Source organism: Podarcis cretensis, assembly GCF_951804945.1.
Source record: "Podarcis cretensis genome assembly, chromosome: 10".
In the NCBI taxonomy this organism is placed as follows: Eukaryota; Metazoa; Chordata; class Lepidosauria; order Squamata; family Lacertidae; genus Podarcis; species Podarcis cretensis.
In genome coordinates, this window is record NC_137179.1 from 38,240,987 (window position 1) to 38,249,280 (window position 8,294).

Sequence of the window (8,294 nt, forward strand, 5' to 3'; positions counted from 1 at the left end):
TCCATTGCAATCCAGAAGGCTGTCCTAATAGAAAAGCAGTCATTGCGAAAATAAAAATGGTGAGAAGGCTGGCTTAGGCTCACAAAGAAAAGAAAAAGAAATGCATATTTGGACAGCAAAATTCAAAAGAGAATAAACAAAACAGAAGTGTAGAGATCTTTTGATACTTGGTGTATTTATTCACATTTCCCACCATTTGCAGGATAGCTGACAGTGCAAACTTATTCAAGTAACTATGAAGGAATTTTTTCGGGGATGTGGTCCTACTTATTTGATCATGTAGTTCTAACAATGTTTTATTGAGATATGATTGCTTTGTTATTATTGTAGTTTGCTTCTCTGAGCTTTAGATTGGAGGGAGGACAGGATATCAACATATTACATATCTATCAAATAAATAAATAAATGCCTACCCAGAAGTAAGCCCAGTTGGGTTCTCATCAGAACCAGCTATGAATGGTGGGATGGGGGGGGGGTCTAACAACATTTGGAGGCCCACAGATTCCCCGTTCCTGGTGCATATGATTGCATCCTTGGACTCTTAATATGTGATTGGTGCAATAAATCTCCTAGGCCCTAAGACTTGGGGCATTTATTCAAGTGTATTAAAGGTAAAGGGACCCCTGATCATGAGGTCCAATCACGGATGACTCTGGGGTTGCAGTGCTCATCTCGCTTTATTGGCCAAGGGAGCTGGCGTACAGCTTCCGGGTCATGTAGCCAGAATAACTAAGCTGCTTCTGGCGAACCAGAGCAGCACACGGAAATGCCGTTTACCTTCTTGCCGGAGTGGTACCTATTTATCTACTTGCACTTTGACATGCTTTCGAACTGCTAGGTTGGCAGGAGCAGGGACCGAGCAACGGGAGCTCACCCCGTTGCGGGATTCGAACCATGACCTCATGATCAACAAGCCCTAGGCTCTGTGGTTTAACCCACAGCGCCACCCACGTCCCACTCAGGTGAATTAGAACCACATTAAAAGATGTGTTATAGCACTGTTCTCTTGGAAATTCACAACACTGGGAGAAATGGGGCAAGGACAACCAAAGAACCAATATGCATTCTTTAGACCAATATGAAATCCAGATTCTGCAAAAAAAACCAAACACCCCCCCCCAGACATTCTTTTTCTATTCCCTTTCCCCCCCATTGACACTAAACTCTTAGTTAATAGTTTATTTATTTATTTTTTAGGTTTTCTTAAATGTATTTGTTTTGCAATGTTGATCACAAAATCAAAACAATTTAAAATGTATTTTCAAAATACTGTAACTTATCTTCTAACCTTCTTGAAGCTGGTTCAGTTTAGTATTTTGCCAGAGGAAAACAGTTATTTGTTAAAAATTGTTCAGATCCCACAACTCCACAGTTCAAAGCAGCTCACTGAAAGTCGAGATTTAAAAACTATTTGCACCTCTGTGCCTGTCGTAGATCAATTCCTAAAATCTCTTTTGGCAATAAATGGGAAATACAGTATGTGCATCACCATTGGGGTCTGGTTAAAGAAATGAGCTACAGAAGAAGTAGCTGGAACCACAAGTCATGTGATATGGTGTGACCTATAAAACCTTCTGGGTCAAATTTCCCACTGGCCTGAACTGCATAGGGACACAGCTGACTACTGTATCCTGTCTATCCCAGCCTTGCCTTCCTGACTTTGCAGAATAAAAATCTGTGCTGCAATACTTGGGTTCCAATGCTTTACACAACTGAAAGAGGCAAGAAAGAGGGTGCCATGCAGAGATTGGGATGTCTCACGTACGCTAAGACCTGTTTTGCAAAACGTTTGCCCTCCCCCTCTGATGGACAAAGCCTTATGGAAGTTGTATGCAGACATGCACAGAGCTGGTAGACTGAATAAAAGGGGTGAGGAAGGCATTTTAACCTGCAGGAATGGTTTGGATAGCAACAATGTGACAACAAGAGCTTTGGCATATTTTTGAATGGCAGTCAGAGCAATGCATGAGACACATTTGCTCTCTGACAAATCTTGAATGAGAACCTAAGGGAAAAGCTACATTATCTTGAGAAAGATTGAAGCATCCAGGGCTGAGGGGGGCGGGGGGGGGGACTAATTGAGAGAATTAGAGTGATAAAAGCCACATTGACTTTCTTTCTGTGGTCTGCATAGACTTTAGGCAATCACTTTAATGGAAGAATTGTTGGCATGTTTTAGAGGGCGTGGATTTGTTCCAAGAAACAGGGGCTCTGTGGCAGGACGTTACTCAGTCCGACTCCCCCCGCCCGCAGCCCGGTATCAAATTATTGTGGGTCACGTATTCTGTGCTGCTTCATTCCAACATCAGCAGTATCACTGGGGTTCTATATTTAAATTTGATCCGATCCCAACCTGAAGACTCTGGCTATTAACAATAAATCAAAATGTACATGCATCCACCTAGAGCTAGGTACTAATCATGCCTGCATCCCGTTGAATTTAATGACCAAAACGGTTTATGAACCAGCACTATAGCACTAACAGAGCAGCTGCTCCACAGTACCTCTTTCCTCCAGCGATCACTTAATTTCCTCCTTTGCACTTACGGGCAGCGAATCCTGGACTGTCGTATCAAGACCAAGTGGCAAACAGGGCTTTGGAAAGTCTATGATCTACTGCTGGCCAGATGGTCATAGCCTGTACATTGCGGGAAGGGAGGCAACCATGCAGCCATTCTGGCAGTTCTGTATTCACTGGATAACATTTATACTGAATAACAATTTTTATATATATTTTGGGGCTGTCAAAGCAACTTAGTCTCCCTGCATGTAACATGCCACCTGGATAGCTCAGTTAGATAGAGCATAGTGCTGATAATACCAAGTTGCAGGTTCAAGTGGCAGAGGAAGCTTCTCAGGCGCCTGGGGAGGGGCGCACCACAGGGCCTCCCAAGTCTGCCTGCCTCCTCCCATTCAGCCGCCCTACACCTGGGGGGGGGGGAGGCAGTGGGTGGACTGTTTGGGCAGCATGGAGCCTGCCTATGCCCAAGCGACCACATCTCTCCTAGGAGAGACGTGTGGCTCAGGCACACTGCAGGTCCCGTGGTGAGTGCCGCCTGGCATTTTGTCACCCTCCTCAGTGGTGACACCTGGGTCGGTCTGCACCCACCGCACCCCCCTTCCTCCACCCCTGGGGATGGACTGATGACTTTGCTTACTGACCATCTCTGGATCACCTGCATTAATCATAAGCTTCTCTGCATTTATCTGCATAAAAAGCATTTAAATACTATTGAATCCATACTTAAAAGTTCTTTTAAATGCTTGTTGTTGTTAAAAGAACTTTTAACAACATAACAACATAACAACATATCAGATAACTTTGAGATAACTAAAGGTACTAGGCAGGGATGTCCTTTGTCTCCCTTGCTATTTATTACAGTCCTAGAGGTCTTGAACAAGAAGCTAAGAGAATCATCAGAAGTCAGAGGCATCAAGGTGGGACGAAAAGAATTTAAATTAAGAGCCTTCGCAGATGATCTAGTCTTAACGTTGGAAGAACCAAGACAAAGTGTGAAAGAGGAAATAAAAAGAATGGAAGAGTTTGGGAAGGTATCAGGGTTTAAACTCAACAAAAATAAGATGAAAATGCTAGCAAAAAATCTGAAAAAAGAAGAGATGGAAGAATTACAAGTAGACTCAGGAATCACAATAGCTAAAAAAAAATAAAATATTTAGGAATTTGGATGATAACAAAAAATATAAACCTGTACAAGGACAACTATGAGGTGGTATGGAAAGAAATTAAGAAAGATATGAATATATGGAGCAGACTAAAATTGTCATTATTAGGCAGAATCTCTGTGATAAAAATGAATATACTACCTAGATTGTTATTTCTATTTCAAGCAATACCAGTGGTAAAAGGGATAAGACAATTTAAGGATTGGCAAAAAAAATTAGTGAAATTTGTCTGGCAGGGGAAAAGGCCAAGGATAAAAATGAAGATACTAGTAGATAAGAAAGAGAGAGGAGGTTTTGATTTACCAGACCTGACTTTATATTATGAAGCTTTGTGCTTGGTATAGTTAAAAGATTGGCTGACTTTAGAAAATACTGACCTATTAGATCTAGAGGGCCACTACAATAGATACGGTTGGCATTCGTACCTATGGTACAACAAAGTAAAGGTACATAAAGGTTTTCTAAACCATGTGATTAGGAAATCTTTATATGAAGTATGGGATTGGAATAAAAACCTCCTGGAAAGAAAGACACCGTGGTGGATATCACCAATTGAGGAGTTGACAACAAAAAAAGTAAACATGGAAGGGGAAAGAGTAACATACGAGGATATTACTAGGAAAACAGACCAAGGGATAAAGCTCAAACCATATGACCAAATTGAAAAAAGGTTAACAGGGTGGCTGCAATACCACCAGATCAGTGACTTATTAAAAGAAGATAAAAAGCGAAATGGGTTCGAAGATAAAAAATCAAAATTCCAAATCGAGTTAATAGACTGTAAAGATAAAATTTTATCAAGAATGTATAGTTTATTGCTAGAATGGTATACAAAAGACGAAGAAGTAAAGGAATCAATGATAAAATGGGCAATTGATATTGGGCATAACATTGAATTGGATGCGTGGAAAAGATTATAGAAGGAGGGTTTGAGATTTACAGGATGCATGGCTCTAAAGGAAAACTTGCTAAAAATGATGTATAGATGGCATTTGACACCAGTAAAATTAGCTAAAATGTATAGGAAAAAAGAAAGAAAATGTTGAAAATGCAAAAAGGCAGATGGGGACTATTTCCATATGTGGTGGACCTGCAATAAGGTAAAAAAAATTTGGGAATCAATTTATAATGAACTCAAAAAAATATTTATATATACTTTCCCCAAAAGACCGGAAGCGTGTCTATTAGGCTTAATAGGAACAGAAATTAAAATGGAAGATCAAAATTTGTTCATGTATGCTACAGCTGCCGCGAGAACCCTTCTGGCCCAAAGATGGAAAGTACAAGATATACCAACTATTCAGGAGTGGCAGGCGAAGTTGACAGAATATGCAGAACTTGCCAAACTGTCAGGGAGGATCCGGGACCAGGGAGATCAAAGATACCAAAATAACTGGAGTAAATTTATTGAATATTTAAAGAAGAATTGTAAAGAGGTCAAGACACTAGCAGGATTGACATAATACCTCCAATGTATAATAGTACTAATATGAGAATGATGTGCACGATGGAAAGAGGGTAAATATACCAGTTGTGGGGAGGGAGGGGGGTCGCAACTCGGCAGAGTCAAAGGGAATGTATGGTGTTATTACAATTTGTTGGAAAAGAATATGTAAGGAAAACAATAAAAATTCACTTGGAAAAAAAGTTCTTTTAAATGCTTGCTTTAAATATATTTAAATACATAGATATGGATCTCTAAATATGCTTTATCCTACAATACACATTTTTAAAAAATCATTCTGGGTCTTTTTCCTGAGTATAGAACCGTATCTCAAAAAATGGAGAAGTGTGATAATTATTTAAAGGATACAGTGGTACCTCGGGTTACAGATGCTTCAGGTTACAGATGCTTCAGGTTACAGACTCCGCTAACCCAGAAATAGTACCTTGGGTTAAGAACTTTGCCTCAGGATGAGAACAGAAATCGTGCTCCAGTGGCACAGCGGCAGCAGGAAGCCCCATTAGCTAAAGTGGTGCTTCAGGTTAAGAACAGTTTCAGGTTAAGTACGGACCTCCAGAACAAATTAAGTTCTTAACCCGAGGTACCACTATAATTAAGTTCTGATCTGCATATTTACCCTAGATGTACAGATTAGGTTTGTTTTCATCAGAATTCACAGAAAAGAGAAGTCTGAAATAGCTGCAGAAGGTGGGCATGAAGGAGATCACACATGATATATTTTTAAAAAATGTTCAAAAATCCACATAATCAAAGAGGGCTATCTCCTGCACAAACCCTGTTGCAACACAAATGTAACTTGACAGGGCATTCTTAAGAACATAAGAAGAGCCTGCTGGATCACGCCAATGGCCTATCTAGTCCAGCATCCTATTCTCTCAGCTGGAAGGGAGTTCCACAGGCTTCTGCCCCCTGCACTGAAAACATGACTTCTGGCAGTTATGAGCACTGCATCTGAGCCTTGAGTGGCTACCAATAGTGACTCCCTGTGAATCTCATTAATCGGGCAGGCATATAAAGGATCAGACAGTCCTCAAAATACTCTGGACCCTAACTTTTAAGGACCTTGTAAGTTAATACAAGAACCTTGACTCTGGTCCAGTAACATATGAGCAGCCAGTGCAAGTTTTTAAGCACTGGCGTGATGTGTGCCGGGGGTATTTTTCACCAGCTGGCACTTCCAGACTAGCCACAAGGATAAAGACCATGAAGCACTTGACACCTTCAATATTTGGCGAGCCTGTTGCAGATTTTCAGAGACACTCGTTTTATGGGAAAGCTGAAATGTGAAATGGTTAAAAAGAACCAAAAGTCCTTTCATCATTGTACTTCATTATCCCCATCACTGTGCAAGCAGAGATGAGCCTTTAGGTATCCTGGTTAGCAGCACATCAGAGGATTAAGCAAAAGCCAGCTGTGATAATGTGGTGGCAGCGGGGAGGACTAGCTGGCAACCACATACATAGCAGTACTCCCATTGCTTTTAGGAGAGTAACTTCAATTTAAAAAGCTTGCTTGTTCCCATCATTATATTCTCGTTTGTGGCACAGCAAAACCATTCTGTTTGATTTTGGCTAGATCTTTTTCTGGAAGGTGAACTATTCACACAACATGGAGCTGGAAGGTAATTTTGAATGGACGCATTCCACTTCTACTTTAGCACATCAAATTTTCTCTCTCTGTGTTTAAAGAAAAAGGACAAACCTCCATTCTCCATTTCTCCTCTTGCAAATATATTGCTTTGTCATACAACTGCCTCTGGGGCTAATCCACCACACTTGCAAAATCTTCTTATTCTAGCCACCACAGCACTGCCGAAGCCAAGGTTTTAAATCCCTAAAAATAGTAGCCGTAGCCGGATTTACTTGGCTTGCAGACTGCTGCAGCACTTTTAAGTTAGTATTCTTTCTTTTTTTCCTGAGGGAAATTTGCCATTCACTAAAAGCTTGTTGATGGAAAAAATTAGCATGGTTAGCTTTTTAATTACTCAGCTGGTTGCCTTGGTTATTTTTTTGCACAACTGGAATAACCTTGGTGGATTAATGCGTATCTCTCTGACAGAGATAAAACACCCCCGCTCCCCCTCTCCCATAAACTGTTAATTCAACTTCCTCTCTTCATCCCTCTCAGTCTAAGAATGTCAGAGCTTTGGATCACTGACTTTGCATTTTGGCCTTAGTTTTTTTGTTAAGGCGGAGAATCTGGCCACTTGAGAGGAGGCCCACAATTTAGTCCTGCCATATACAATGCCTTTTGGTTGTATTTCCTGCAGATTGTCAGGGGAATGCTGCAGCCAGGATGTATAGTAGCTCTGCAGGAGTCCTGCTGGAAAACCCTGCCAGACAATCAGCGACAGGAGGATTTCTGAGTTTAATCCCGGCACATTTATTTATTTATCTATCAGGGTCAGTTCACTGAGGTGCCCCTAGCTAGGAAGTAATCAGGCACAACTGAGCCTAATTATTCAGTCAGAATCTTTGCAGGGTGAAAGGAGGATGAAGGGATTGAAGATGCCAGAAGCTAAAATGATGAGGCAAGTTACACACACACAACACACACACACGTAAGCCAATGATTTCATGAGACGGAATGCATTTCTAAGCCTCATATTGGCCTCTATTCAAAGCTGATGTCAAAGACTTTACTGGAGCACTAAAATGGAAAATTGTTTAGTTAGTTATCCATCTATTTATTCGTTCCTTCACTGATCTTTAAATTCCCACAAATGGCTCCAAGGGAGGTGTCAGGGCAGTTCACAGCATATAATGCAAACCATAAGACACCCAATCAATAAAATATAATTCATTAGATTTCCCCTAAGCTGTCATCTACATATTAATACTGATCACAAGTCTCTGAGTGCTTGCATTTACATAGCCAAATCTATACCACCCACATACAAAGTTGGGGGAGGGGGTGTCCACTGATTCTGATTTGTAGGGCTGCAAAAAAACAACAACAAAAAATAACAACAAACAACCTTAGGAATAACCCAACCATGAGAGGGTTCCCCCCCCCCAACAGCTCAAGAAGGACTGTGGACAACTGTTGTGAAAAAAGAGATAGAAAAGAGAAAAACAGAGGTGAGGTGAATGGAACAGAATTACTTGGCAAACATGGAGGTAGAGTCACATAGATATAACTGGTT